At 46.2% G+C, this 14,921-nt stretch overlaps 1 long non-coding RNA gene across 2 annotated transcripts; it reads right to left on the reverse strand.

Moving 5' to 3' along the window:
- Positions 1-793: 793 nt before the first annotated feature.
- On the reverse strand, positions 794-5,042 carry LOC129018332 (uncharacterized). 2 transcript variants are annotated; one of them, XR_010124649.1, is made up of 4 exons: positions 4,286-5,042; positions 4,049-4,101; positions 2,501-2,676; positions 794-2,321 (listed from the first exon to the last, which is right to left on the reverse strand). It is a non-coding gene; the product is annotated as an uncharacterized LOC129018332 (long non-coding RNA). The 2 variants fall into 2 exon arrangements; XR_008495237.2 differs by having other exon boundaries at positions 4,049-4,104; positions 4,286-4,385.
- Between the last annotated feature and the right edge of the window lie 9,879 nt (positions 5,043-14,921).

The following is a 14,921-nucleotide window of genomic DNA, read 5'->3' on the forward strand; positions in this document are numbered from 1 at the left end:
AGAATTAATTCAGATCTTCCTTGTGGCCTAGTATGTAATCAGTTTCTATAAATACGTATGTTTGGAGAAAATGATATTTACTGTGTGGGGGGTACAAAGTTTGGTATGGAGACATTAAATCGATGCAGTAAATTGTTCATTAGAATTTTCCATATTCGTATAGTGTTTTTTCTTATTTTTCAAATTTAAAATGTGATCAGACTGCATTTAGACCTTGTTTACATTAATTCAGCCCAATACTCTGTGACCTTTTGAGCTTCAAAGTTTACTATATTCACCTGAATATTTTCCCCTGCTTGACTCTTTAATTGCTCCTATTTTTATTTTAATTTACTTTAATTAATTAATTTATTTATTTTAGAGAGACAGAGTTTTGCTCTGCTGCCCAGGCTGGAGTGCAGTGGCACAATCATAGCTCACTGCAGCCTCAAACTCATGGCCTGAAGGGATCCTCCTGTCTCAGCTTCCCGAGTAACTGGGACTACAGGCATGTGCTACCACACCCAGCTATTTAAAAATATTTTTTGTAGGGATAGGGTCTTGCTATGTTGCCCAGGCTGGTCTTGAACTTCTGTCCTCAAGCAATCCTCCTGCCACAGGCTATTCTATTGCTCCTATTTTATCAACTCTGTGCCTTCCTTCTGGGATTTCTATTACACATCCCTTTAGCCATAATTCCAAAATCCTAAAGTCTGAAAACCCAAAATGTTCCCATGAGTTGGCCACATTTATTTGGCAGTAAACCCTGACCAGACATGATGTGAGACTATTTGTCATCTTTATTTCCCTCTGTGTTTTCCTACAAAAGTGTTGATGGTTTCAATTACAGGGTACTGATCTAGACTCTGCAGGGAGGTGTATATAATATCAGCACATGCCCCACACCATCTTTCTAAAATCTTCCAGTGCTGAATTTTGAAACACACCTGACTCCAAGGGTTTTGCATAAAGGATTGTTGGTCTGTACGTATGTCTATAATGGATCTCCTGAATAAATCTTCCACATCATTCTTGATTTTGTACTTCTCATATTTCTTCTCTGCATTCTAGGTGAATTTCTTGTGTGTCTACACTAAATTAGTGTTTGGCATTTCTGCCTCTTTGTAGTTTCTTTCTCCATGAACATCTTTTTGGATCTAGAGTGATTCCTCCTTTGGATTTCTTGCTCTGTATTGGTCAATGGTCCCTTCAATTTGACTGGAAGAAAACACGAAGCAGAAGCTCTATTTGCCAGAACACTTCAAATGCAAGAAACAAAAACCCAGCTGGCTTTAGGAGAAAGGGAACATTACTGGGAAGATAACGGGGAAGGTGATGAAACCAGGACATCTCCAGGAACCTCAGAGATTCCAGGTGCTATTCTCTCTCCTGCTCTCTCTCTCTCTCTCTCTCTCCCTGTCTTTCTCTTTCTCTCTCTCATCTCTCCCTGGCTTCACTGGCTTCATTTCCTCCCTCTGCAGTTAGATTTTTGTCCCTTAATTAGAAACATGAACACTAGTAGCATCAAATTAATCTCCTTTGAGCTCTGGATAGTTTCTCTTTTCCAGCTTCAGGGAAACATTTCAGGAGAGGCCGATTGGCCTAGCCTCGTTGTCATTCCCAGAACTGTGTCCACTGGATGAGGCCAATTATTATTATTTTTTTTTGAGGCAGAATCTTTTTTTTTTTTTTTTTTTTTGAGACACAGTCTCACTCTGTCGTCCAGGCTGGAGTGCAGTGGTGTGATCTTGGCTCACTGCAACCTCCGCCTCCGAGGGTCAAGCGATTCTCCTGCCTCAGCCTCCCATGTAGCTGGGATTACAGGTGTGCACCACCACGCTCAGCTAATTTTTGTATTTTTAGTAGAGACGGGGTTTTACTGTGTTGGTCAGGCTGGTCTGGAACTGCTGTGATCACCTGTCTCGACTTCCCAAGGTGCTGGGATTAAAGACGTGGGCCACCCACCCTGCTGAGGCCAATTATCAAAAGAGGTGGGGGAGGGATGCTGAGCAGATTAAACAGCAACATCCACTTTACCTTTTCTGAAATGTTGATACATTCACTTCAAGTTGGGGAGTTTCTCCTGCTTCTCCTGGGTGGTGGTCTTTGATTTGCAGGGTCGTTTCTTGCGTTAGCTCACGTGGGAGGAAGCCCCGCGGCGTGGATCTGCTGCCTGGTTCAGCCAGAAGGATCTGAGGCGCAGGCCTCCTGCGTGCTGGGTCAGCCGGCCCCCGGCCCTCCAAGACAGGAGGGGAGAAGGGCTCTGTCAGGGTTCTCCCAGCACCAATTCCAGAAGCATTGGAATAGTAGCCTTTATAGTGTCTCTGTGAGGTTTCCGTTTGCTACGGTAACAGAAATAAAGAGGATTTATTGGCTCCCATTGCTTAAAAGGTCCGTCACTGGTGGGGGTGGGGGATGGGATGTGGGGCAATCAGGGCTCCCGCTCTGGTTCTTGGGACTCCCCAGGCTCATCTTTCCCCTGTGCTGGCAGCAAGGTGGCTGCCACAATTCTAGGCCTCACCTGACAACATGCCCAGGAAGACAGCCTCTTCCAGCAGCGATCTCTTCAGCACCAGGTGTAATGTCCCAGAAGCTGCCAGCGGACTTCTCCTCACATCTCAGTGATTCCAACCCCTTTGTGAACCCATCCCTGTGTCCAGGGAGATGTCATGTGCGAATCCACTCAGGCCTGGTTTCCTGAAACAATCAATGGTTGGGGATAGAAATCCGCTTAGGCCAATTGGACCAATCCCTGGTGCTGGCAGTGAGGTCACTCTTGAAGCACATGGGTTACGTGAGGGAAGGTGGGTATCTGAATGAAAGCTGGGATACTGCAGGGCAGAAGGAAATGGGTGCTGGGTAGGAAACCCCTTAACAAGCATCCTCTGCCTCCTTTCCATGTCTGAACCAAGTCCCTGCCATCCCAAACTCTGTTGGAAATTCCCCCGTGAGAATCTGGGAGGGGAGATAAACTAGATGTTCACACTCACCTTGCCATTTTATCCCCCAAACCCTTAGAGACTACCCAATTCAAACCCCTCATTTTACAGATAATGAGGCTCAGAGAGGCAAGTGACTGCCCAAGGTCACACTGTGGCTACAGTTGGCTGTAAAGGCATTCAAACCTTCCCAGTTCTTTTTCTGAGACCCGTCTGTGATGGGCAATTTTATGTGTCAACGTGGCTAGGCCACAATACCCAGATATTTGACCAAACATTATTTTAGATATTTCTGTGAAGGTATTTTTTACATGTGATTAACATTTAAATCAACAGACTTTGAGTAAAGCAGATGACCTTTGAAAATGTAGATGGGCCTCACTCAATCAGTTGAAGGCCTTAATAGGAAAATGATTACCTGCCCAGAAGAAGAGGGAATACTGTGAGTGGACTCAGCTGCACCTCTTCCGTGGGTCTCCAGCCTGCCTGTTGACCCTGCAGATTTTGGACTTTGCCAGCCTTCACAATGGCATGAGCCAATTTTTAAAATTAAATTCCTCTCCCTGTGCATATACATCCTATTGGTTCTGTTTCTCTGGAGAACTCTGACTTCCCTAAAGGCTCAACCTATTCTTTATCCTGACTTTGGACCTACACCTATGTTTTAAAAAGTAATATTCTAGGGCCGGATGGGGTGGCTCATGACTGTAATCTCAGCACTTTGGGAGGCTGAAGTGGGTGGATCATGAGGTCAGGAGATTGAGACCATCCCGGCTAACATGGTGAAACCCCGTCTCTACTAAAAATACAAAAAAAATTAGCTGGGCATGGTGGCGGACACCTGTAGTCCCAGCTACTCAGGAGGCTGAGGTAGGAGAATGGCGTGAAACCAGGAGGTGGAGCTTGCAGCGAGCCGAGATTGTGCCACTGCACTCCAGCCTGGGCAACAGCTAGATTCTATCTCAAAAAAAAAAAAAAAGTAATATTCTATAAGGGTGGCTGCTCAGCAATGGGTATAGGATTATTGAATAACTAGTTTTCAGTTAGTGATGAGCTGGAGGAGTGTATAGAGACTAATGTCAGGGTTTTCACAATGGTAGCAATAATGTAACTGCAGAAAAGAGGCTTACCCTGTTGATGTTCAACATCAGCAAAGATCCTTTTCTCCGGGCTGTAGCTCTTCCTGCTTGAGACAAAGTGTCCATGTTATCAGGATCTGCTATGGGCCATCAGGCTCCCTTTAGTTGCCCTTTGGGCCACCCACATACATTTCCCCTTCCAAAATTCCTTTTGGGGCATTACCCTTTCCCACTGTGGGTGGCTAATTGTGGGTGGTGCTCCTACTATGGATGCTTAAGGGGCCACACCTGTCTCTCTTGGTTCCAGTTCAGCCAGAGTGTGAGCACGAAGGGCAGGAAACCGGTCTCCTTGCTGTTCTTACTGCTTGGGTGACAATCCTGGGGTCATTCATAGGCCCCATCACTGTTCCTGCTTCTAAATGGAGAGTATTTTGGCAAATATTCCTTGCAGAGTCTGGGGGCTCATCCCTGTTATTTATTCTATCTTGGTAAAGCCAGGTTAAGACATCTGGGCAAGGAGATAGTAGAGTGGCCCCCAGGAAGGGTGGGTGGAGGGCGCTGGCCTTTGGGCTTGCCTGGAGCCGGGTGGGAGGGGGCAAGGTTACCAGGAAGCAGGGCTGTCAGGGCCAAAATCAGGAGGTGGTAATAATGCTGGTGCGGGGACAGGGCTGTGTGGTTGGCTTGGGGTGGGGCATGAGAGCCAAGGTTTGTCAGCATGCAGAGGGGTGGCTGACTCATAGACTAGGGGCTGCGGAACCCAGTGGTTGCCTTTAGTTCCTGGATCCTGGGAGACTTCCGGAGCCTGGGTGTGGGGCAGCCTAGGGGTGGAGGCGGTGGGAGACAGGGGTAGGGGTGGGAGAGGAGGCCTTGCATGGCAGGGTGCAGGGTAGGAAACCAGCGAGGGACCAGTTTGCATTGGCGGCTCCCATCCCCATCCCCACCCCCAAGCCCACCCCACCCCCACCCTGCTGCAGAGTCGGGCCTGGGCTGCTGTCCTCTGCTTTGGCCTCAGCAGATCACACGATGGAAGCTGGCAGCCCCGTGAGCACCACTCGAGCCAGCTGTGACCTGCAATTTCTGCTTCCTGGAGTATGGGGTGCCCACTCAGGAGAGCACGGCACACCCCACACGCCTCATTTTGAGGATGCTGGGAGGTGCGGACCAAGGTCCTGCAGCCCTGTGCTTGTGCTGTGAAAGGTAGCCTAGGAGTCCTGTGTCCGCCCATCCACATGGGGCCCCAGGAGCCTGAACAGTGGCAGGCAGATAGATGAGGAGGGAGAGAGAAGTGGGAAAGAAAGAGAGAGAAAGAGAGGTGGGGAGAAGGGAGTGAGACAGAGAGAGGAAGAGAGATAGGGAGAGAGACAGAGGAGGCTGAGAGGAAAAGGAGCGAGAAAGCTAGGGAGAGAGACACAAAAGGCAAAGAGAGAGACAGGGAGAAACAAGCATGAGTAGGAGGTCGGGTGACTCTTGATCCCAGTTCCCAGTGAAAACTGTAGGTCGCCATCACCTAACTACGCATGCAGTAGTCTTCTGCCTGCTGCTTACAGCCCGAGAACCCCTTCTCTGAGAGAATAAAATCTTTGACCGTTGCCCTTTCTCACTGGAGTTTGCTTGTGTCTTCTGATGAACTGTGATGTCTCACCTATCGCCTTCCTGGGCTCAAGAATCCAGGAAAAGCTGACGCCTCTTTTGGGGAGGCTCTGCAGTGCCTTCATCTCACTAGGCTCCCCAGGAAGCTTGCGAACTTGGCTTGAGCACTAAGCATCCGAGTATGTGCAGGGCCTCTGCTTCTCTCTTTCAGTAAGAGGGAGAACCAAGAAAGAGACTGAAGCATGGTCTGCAGAGAAGGCACTTGTGCAAACACCAGGAGAATGAGGGGCCTGAGTTGTCTTCATTTCTCCTAAAAACACGCATTCCCTCCCAGGCCACCCTAGTGAGGGCATGAAGCACAGTGAGTGTGCGTGTCTGTGTGAGTGTGTGTGTGTGTGCAGGTATATGCATGTGTATGTATGTATGTGCGTGTGTGTGTGCAGGTATGTACATGTGAATGTATTTATGTATGTGCATCTGTGTGTGCATCTGTGTGCATGTGTGTGCGTGTGTGTGTGCGTGTGTGTGTGTTGCAGGGCTTTATAGTGGACAGGATGTGGGAGGGCAACTGCAGCTCCAAGCTGCAAGTCTTTCTGATAGAATGGTTAAGATTCCCTGGACCACAAAAGAGAGTGTTTTCATTTGCACCCATTTTTATTAGCATTTAAAACCTGTATTCTTCGTAGCATGCAAAGCTTAAGTTGCTTAACCATTCTTAGAAACATTTACACCAGCGGTCCCCAAACTTTCTGGCACCAGAGACCAGTTTTCTTGAAGATAACTCTTCCACATACCCGGGAGAAGGGGAAGGAATGATGCGGAGATAATTCAAGCCCATTACATTTATTGTGTGCTTTATTTCTATTATTATTTCACTGTAATATATAATGAAATAATTACACAACTCACCATAATATAGAATCAGTGGGAGCCCTGAGCTTGTTTTCCTGTAACTACATCGTTCCATCTGGGGGTGATGGGAGACAGTCAGAGATCATCAGGCATTAGGTTCTCATAAGGAGCACGCAATCTAGATGCCCAGCATGCTTAGTTCACAGTACGGTTCATGCTCCTACGAGAATCTAAGGGCACCGCTCATCTGACAGGAGGCAGACCTCATGTGGTAATGCGAGGGATGAGAAGCGGCTGTTTCTATAGATGAAGCTTTGCTCACTGGCTGGCTGCTCACCTCCTGCTGTGCAGCCTGGTTCCTAACAGGTGGGGACCCCTGATTTACCCAGTAAGATAAACACATTTTTATGTCAATTGAAATTATTCACCCTGCACCACCCAAAATTATCTTGCATACCTACACCCACCCAAGGGTCCCATAGCTTACTTTGAGAGCTGTAGACAGTAAGCCTGGAGCTCCATGGAGCATTCCATCTCTCCACCATCTGTGGGCCAACAGGCTGTGTTAGTTTCCTAGGGCTGTTTCACAGTACCACAGACTGGGCAACTTCAACAACAGAATGTTACTATCTCACAGTACTGGAGGCCATGAGTCCAAGATCAAGGTGTCAGCAGGGTGGGTCCCTTCTGAGGCTGTGCAGGAAGGCTCTGTTCTAGGCCTGTCTCTTGGCATGTAGGTGATTTTCTTCTCCCTGTGACTCTTAGTTAAGGGTGATTCTGGCAAGGGCTCAGAAGAGGAGAGCTGGACAGAGTGTCTGTAGCATATGGAGGGGTTCGGGCATGGTGTCTCATGCCTGGAATCTTAGCACTTTGGGAGGCTGAGATGGGAGGATTGCTTGAGGATTAGAATTCAAGACCAACCTGGCCAACATAGGGAGACCCAGTCTCTTTAAAAAATAAAAATATAGAAGGGAAAAGTCATTCAGATGAAGTCTCAGATAGCAATGAAGAACATGTTATTAGAAACTGGAGGAAAGGTGACGCTTGTCATAAAGTGACAAAGAACTTGGCTGCATTGTGCTCCTAGTGTTTTCTGGAAGGCAGAACTTGTGAGTGATGAGAGGCTGCACTCTCATCACAGGCCCATGGTGCCAGGGCACTGACGGCAGTACGGTTTCCAAGGAAGGCCCTGGGGCACCCTGAGGACCTTGGGGCTTGCTGCCCAGCACTCCCTGAAGTCACTGGTCCCCAAATTCTGGTGTGGCACTCCTTGACTGCTCCAAGTGTTGCTTAATGGGCTCCGGTCCAGTGGGGACATGATGTCACCGCTCCAGAGGACACAGGCAGAAAACCCTTCGGCAGCATCCACGTGGTACTAATTTTGCAGGTGTACAGATTTGGCTTTTCCCTTACAGAAATTGTAGAGTCAATGAAGAAATTAGCAGGGATGGATGTGGAGCTGACAGCTGAAGAAAGAAACCTCCTATCTGTTACATATAAGAATGTGATTGGAGCTCCAAGAGCCACCTGGAGAATAATCAGCAGCCTTGAACAGAAAGAAGGAACAAGGGAGGAGAAGACAAGCTAAAAATGATTCGGAAATACCGGCAAATGGTGAGACTGTTGTACCACAGTCCCCTCTTATCCACAGTTTGAGTTACCAGTGGTACAGTACAATAAGATATTTTTAGAGAAAAGAGACTACGTTCATATAACTTCTATTAGAGTATGTTATAATTGTTCTGGTATTAATCTTTTTCTGCACCTAGTTTGTAAATTAAACTTTACCACGAGTATGTATGTATAGAACAAAACATAGCATATATAAGGTTTGGTATTATCCATGGTTTCAGCGTATCCACTGGGGGGTCTCAGAATGGATCCCTCTCAGATAAAAGGGAACTATCATATTTTCAAGAAAAATGATGAGTGTTTTGGGTTAAATTTGTCCCATTCTTCTTTTTATTGAAAGACTAAGGTTTTTTTTTTAATCCAATATCGTAGTTTTTAATCTCTGGGTTTTATATAACAGAAATTATCTCGGGGAAGGAAGCTCTTGTTACCTGAATATGTCCTAATTTTTGTCTTTTATTTTTATGGTTTTAGAAAATGTCCTGAAAAAGGAGGCTTGTTTCTTTTGAGTGTCTGGCTTAGTTCTCAGGCTTATGTCTGTCAGTAATTTGGCCATAGTTGTTGGCATTTGAGGTCACAGCCTAGTGCTCACATGACTGTCTATGTAGTACACATTTTATATCTTGGTAGAGTTGTATCTTTTGCTCATGTGGATTAGGCTATAGAATATTCCAGGGCAGAGGTGAATTACTTTTTCTCCTGGAAGCTGCAGTAGTGGGCAAAAAAAGTGAGACCCTGTCCCTAAAAATAAAGTTGTAAGCGGGGATTGATGTTACCATTACTATGAAATATGTTAGGTTAAAGAATTTCGATGACCAATAGACAAGTTTTGTGTCCCAGGGGAATGAGGAAGTAAGAAAGTTGAAAGTGCTGAAGAAAGAAGTCCATGAGCTACACTGTGGGACTTGGGCTAGCTAGGAAAGGGAAGCAGGAAGCAAAGAGAGCAACTGATACATTGGGAGAAGATGTGAAAAGTTCAAGTCTGGATGTCTTAGATGAGATATATGCATAAGAAAGAAAGAAAGACAAGAAAAAGAAAGAAAGAAAGAAGGGAAGGAAGGAAAAGAAAGAGAGAAAGAAAAAGAAAGAGAAGAAAGGAAAGAAAGGGAAAGAAAGAAAAAGAAAGAGGAAAGAAAGAAGGAAAGAAAGAAAGAAAGGGAGAAAGAGTGTAGATGTCTTGATGAGTCCCTAAGTAGAAACAAGAAGAGAAAAGGAACTAAAAGAGGAAGCCATGGCCAAGAGTGGAGCATTACAATGTACGACTTCTAGTATGGAGCAGCACAGTTAGGGGTATGGACAAGTGCAAGTCTTGGAGTAGAAAGCAAAGAACTCTGTTGACTGGAATGTGGCCACACCATACCTTGGTGTGATCTCAGGTATTGGATAGGTTGGCTGTAGATAGTCATTGAATGTGGGAGAACAGCCTAGAGAGCTATTGATGACAGAAACTGAGAAATAGAACGTAGAATATTGGCTTGTGAGGAGGAAGGGTTGGGAGTAACAGGAGAGCAGTCATTGAGTATGTGAGGAGCTAGGAGAACATGGAAACCTTTCGTCTCCTACAGCAGTCTCTATCTGAAAAGTCATCAGGGAGATAGTTGATTCAGAAAACACTTTTGCTTAGCTAAGATAAGGATGCAATTACGGAAGAAAGAATGAGAGAATGTTTTACAGTGGAAAGCAGGAACCAGGGCCATGAGAGGAACCTAGAAAAGGTTCAACAGTAGTGCCATGAGTTCATAGAAAATAGGAAGCAAGTGGCCAGGCACAGTGGCTCACGCCTGTAAATCCCAGCACTTTGGGAGGCTGAGGCAGGCGGATCACGGGGACAGGTGATAGTGACCATCCTGGCTAACATGGTGAAACTCTGTCTCTACGAAAAAAAAAAAAAAAAAAAAAAAAATTAGCTGGGCATGGTGGTGGTGCCTGTAGTACCAGCTACTCGGGAAGCTGAGGCAGGAGAATGGCGTGAACCCAGGAGGCGGAGGTTGCAGTGAGCTGAGAGTGCACCATTGCACTCCAGCCTGAGGGACAAAGCAAAACTCCATCTCAAAATAATAATAATAATAATAACATAAAATAGAATAAAAATAAGGCCAGCACAGTGGCTTACCCCTGTAATCCCAGCACTCTGGGAGGCCAAGGTGGGTGGATCACTTGAGGTCAGGAGTTCAAGACCAGCCTGGCCAACATTGCGAAACCTGGTCTCTACTAAAAATATAAAAAATTAGCCGGGCGTGATGGCACATGCCCATAATCCCAGCTACTCAGGAAGCTGAGGCAGAAGAATCACTTGAACCTGGGAGACAGAGGTTGCAGTGAGCTGAGATTGTGCCACTGCACTCCAGCCTGGGCGACAGAGCGAGACTGTCTCAAAAACAAAACAAAACAAAATACTATTTGAGAGAGAAGTAAGGGACAGATAGATATAACTATTTTAGAGGTTTCCTCAAGCCCAACAAGATGGTGGCTTCCTGCTTAGCAGGTGGTCTTCCAGGAACCCAAAGCCCCGGACCCAATAGTGGCTTCGACAGAACTATCCAGCAGCTGCTTCACCAGAGTGCGTGAGGTGGAAGAGAAGAGAGAAGGAGAGAAGCAGCCCACGGCACTGATGAGGACAGTCCATTCTCCTCAACCCCCAGGAAAAAAAACACTTAAGAGAGACAAGGCCTGACAGAAAACAAATATTTGAGAGCAATGTCCCCAGATAGCACAGGAAGCTGCCAAAGGAGTTCCTCGTGCTCTCCTATGAAGCAGTGTGTCTCCGCTATAGACTGAATATTTCTGTTCTCCCAAAATTCATGTACTGAAATCCTAACTCCCAATATGACAGTCCTGGGAGGTGATTGGGTCATGAAGGTAGAGCCTTCATGAATGAGATTAGTGACCTTATAAAAGGGACTGTAATCCCAGCACTTTGGGAGGCTGAGTTGGGTGGATCACCAGAGGTCAGGAGTTCAAGACCAGCGTAGCCTAGCCAACATGGTGAAACCCCGTCTGTAGTAATAAATACAAAAATTAGCTGGGTGTGGTGGCAGGCATCTATAATCCCAGCTACTCAAGAGGCTGAGGCAGGGAGAATTTCTTGAACCCGGGAGGCAGAGGTTGCAGTGAGCCCAGATCACGCCACTTCACTCCAGCCTGGGTGATAGAGCAAGACTCTGTCTCAAAAAAAAAAAAAAAAAAAAAAAAAAGGGCAGGGGAACTCCTGAGAGCTCCCTCAGTAGACACCAAATCTGCCAGCACCTTGATTTTGGACTTTGCAGCCTCCAGAACTATGAGAAATAAATTTCCTTTCTTTTCATTTTTCATTTTTTTCTTTCTTTTTTTCTTTTCTTTTCTTTTCTCTTTTCCCCCGTCTCTCTCTCTCTCTCTCTCTCTCTCTCTCTCTCTCTCTCTCTCTCTCTCTCGCTACCTCTCTCCCTCCCTCCTCTCTCTCTTTCTTTTACATGGCCTTGCTCTGTCACCCAGGCTGGGGTGCAGTGGCATGATCACAGCTCACTGCAGCCTTGACCTCCTGGGCCCATGCAGTCCTCCAGCCTTAGCCTCCAGAGAATCTGGGACTGCAGGCACATGCCATCATACTCAGCTAATATAAAATGTTTTTGTGGAGATGGGATCTCATTTAGTTGTCCAGGCTGGTCTCAAACTTCTGGGCTCAAAGCAGGTCCTCCTGCTTTGGCCTCCCAAAGTGCTGGGATTGCAGGAGTGAGTCACCATACCCAGCTGAGAAATAAATTTCTGTTTTTTGTAAAGCCACCCAGTCTATGGGAGTCTGTTATAGTAGCCTGAATGGACTAAGATAGTCCCCAAGGAAAGTCTTTCTGGCTTGGTCCATGGGCAGATGATTTCCTCGCCCCCACAGTGCAGACCCCAGTGAGAGGTCCTTCATCCACTGGCATTTCAGCTTTAGTTATTCTCCTTTGGAGATTTTGTGTTTTGTTTGAAGGAAGGACACTATGTTCTACAGTGTCCTGGAAGAGATATGCTGACACAAAGTGCAAGCCAAAAGCAAAGGAATCAAAAGTGATAGCCTTCCTTCCTTTCCTATCTTTCTGATTCTAGTGCTCTGGCTCTGGTCTGGGGACATCATGTGGCGGGCAGGTAAAACCAACACTCACAGAGGCCTCATTGCAATACATACCATCTGAGAGGACAATATTTAACCAAAGAACCTCAAGAGGCTGAAACCCTTCACTCCAAACTCTGAATCTTGGCTCAAAAGGCAAACATCAAATTAACTCTAGGTTAGAAGATAAAAGCTCCATGATGCAGAAAGTGAGGGCCCATAGCTTCTTTTTACTTATTTATTTATTTATTTATTTATTTTTGAGACAGAGTCTCGCTCTGTCACCCAGGCTGGAGTGCAGTTGCGCGATCTCGGCTCACTGCAACCTCCACCTCCTGGGTTCAAGCGATTCTCCTGCCCCAGCCCCCCAAGCAGCTGGGACTACAGGTGCCCACCACCATGCCCAGCTAATTTTTGTATTTTTAGTAGAGACAGGGTTTCACCATATTGGCCCAGCTGGTCTCAAACTCCTTACATTGTGATCCGCCCACCTCGGCCTCCCAAAGTGCCGGGATTACAGTCATGAGCCACCATGCCTAGCCTTATTTATTTATTTTTGAGACAGAGTCTTGATGTATCACCCAGGTTGGAGTACAGTGGCAGGATCATGGCTCACTGCAACCTCCGCCTCCCAGGCTCAAGTGGTTCTCCTGCCTCAGCCACCAAATAGTTGGGATTACAGGTGTGTGCTACTATGCTCAGCTAATTTTTGTATTTTTAGTAGAGACGAGGTGTCACCATGTTAACTAGGCTGATCTCAAACTCCTGACCTCAGGTGATCTGTCTACCTCAGCCTCCATTAGTGCTGAGATTACAGGTGTGAGCCACCACACCTGGCCACCCATAGCTTCTTAGTGGTCACTTGGCACAAACAAGGAAGCTCTGTCCCTGCTTAGACAACTCAAGGTCACTTAAGGACAACCACCAAAATCAAAAAGAAAGGGTACCTCATGACTTTAGGGCCAGCTGTGTCCCATCAAAGTGGAAGGCCAGGTCCTGGCCTTAGCATAGGACCTTATCGGAGAGTAACGAAGGGAGAGGTTTCAGAGTGAGAAAAACAGCCAGGCATAGGTGGCTCACACCTATAATCCCAGCACTTTGGGATGCTGAGGTGGGTGGATCACTTGAGGTCAGGAGTTCGAGACCAGCCTGGACAACATGGTGAAACCCTGTCTCTACTAAAAATACAAAAATTAGCCGAGTGTGGGGGTGCACACCTACAATCCCAGCTACTTGGGAGGCTGAGGCACAAGAATCACTTGAACTCTGGAGGCAGAAGTTGCAGTGAGCCAAGATCGCACCACTGCACTCCAGCCTGAGTGACAGAGCGAGACTCTGTCTTAAAAAAAAAAAAAAAAAAAAAAAAGTGAGAAAACTGGGCCTGGTTCCAGCTCTGCCATGACTGGCTGATCAACCCTGGACAAACCACCACACCTGTCCCGGCCTCTGCTTCCTTATGCATCAACAGGAAGGTAATAATGCCCGTCATGCAGGGCAGTGGTGAGGCTCAGAAAGCATATTAGTAGACCATGTGGAAGAATTCTGCTTACCCCTGTTTTGAAGGAGCGATTAATCATGTATAGAAATTAGGTGTGAGTCTCAGGATGTTAGAGGCCAAGGTGGGTGGTATTAAGATGTTATTCCGTCATTGCTGCTGTGATTATCATTATCCTTGTATTCTTCCGATTTCCTCACCTCCTACTTTATTTAATGGTTTCAGCAAACCTGTGAAGAAGGTAAGGAAGGGCAAATAATAATGATGTCTATTTTAGAGGGGAAAGAAAGGCAAGAAGAGTTTAAATGTACTGTCAAATGCTGCCTGGCTGGTTTGCATGACACGGCTTTCTCTTCAACCTAGCTCAGGAGCTGAACATCCCCATCTTCAGAATAGGTGCTAGTCAAGACCAGAGTCCTTCTATGGATGAACTGTAAGACAAAAAAAAAAAAAGAGAGAGAGAGAGACATGTATATTAGGAGACTAACAGACATCAAATAATGGGCATGAGGGTTCCTTCTGGGGGTGATGACAATATCCTAAAATTAGATTATGGCAATGGTTTTACAACTCTGTAAATACAGTAAAAAACATATATTTGTACACCTTAAGTGAATTTCATAGAATGTAAATTATATGTCAGTCAGGCACAGTGGCTCATGCCTGTAATCCCAGCACTTTGGGAGGCTGAGGTAGACGGACTGCCTGAGCTCAGGAGTTTAAGACCAGCCTGGGCAACATGGGGAAACCCCATCTCTACTAAAAAGGCAAAAATTAGCTGGGTGTGGTGGCTCACACCTGTAATCCCAGCTACTCAGGAGGCTGAGGATCACGTGAACCTGGGAGGCAGAGGTTGCAGTGAGCCAAGATTCATGCCACTTCACTTCAGCTTTGGTGACAATGTGAGACCCTGGCTCCAAAATAAAAAATAAAAATAAATAAATAAATAATATTCCCAACAAAGCTGTTAAAGGAAAGGACGTACCATTTTTTTTAATGGGCAAGATGAAACTACTGTGGCTATGCATGCATATTTGAGTGATAAAACTCTAAAGAAATGCAAGGAAGTGTTTAGCGCAAATGTCCAGACTCCTTTCAGGCACAGGGAGGGTTTTGCGATTAGAATGGGGCACAGGAAGGAGATTCTGGGGTGGGTAGCAGGTGCTATTTCTTGACCTGAATGATAGTTACAAGGGTATTTACCTTATAATGACTCATTAAGCGCCAGTTGTTTCATGTAGTTTTCTGTATCTGTTTTCTTATATAATAAAATGGTTGTTAAAAAT

The sequence above is a fragment of the Pongo pygmaeus genome, chromosome 19, assembly GCF_028885625.2.
Source record: "Pongo pygmaeus isolate AG05252 chromosome 19, NHGRI_mPonPyg2-v2.0_pri, whole genome shotgun sequence".
In the NCBI taxonomy this organism is placed as follows: Eukaryota; Metazoa; Chordata; class Mammalia; order Primates; family Hominidae; genus Pongo; species Pongo pygmaeus.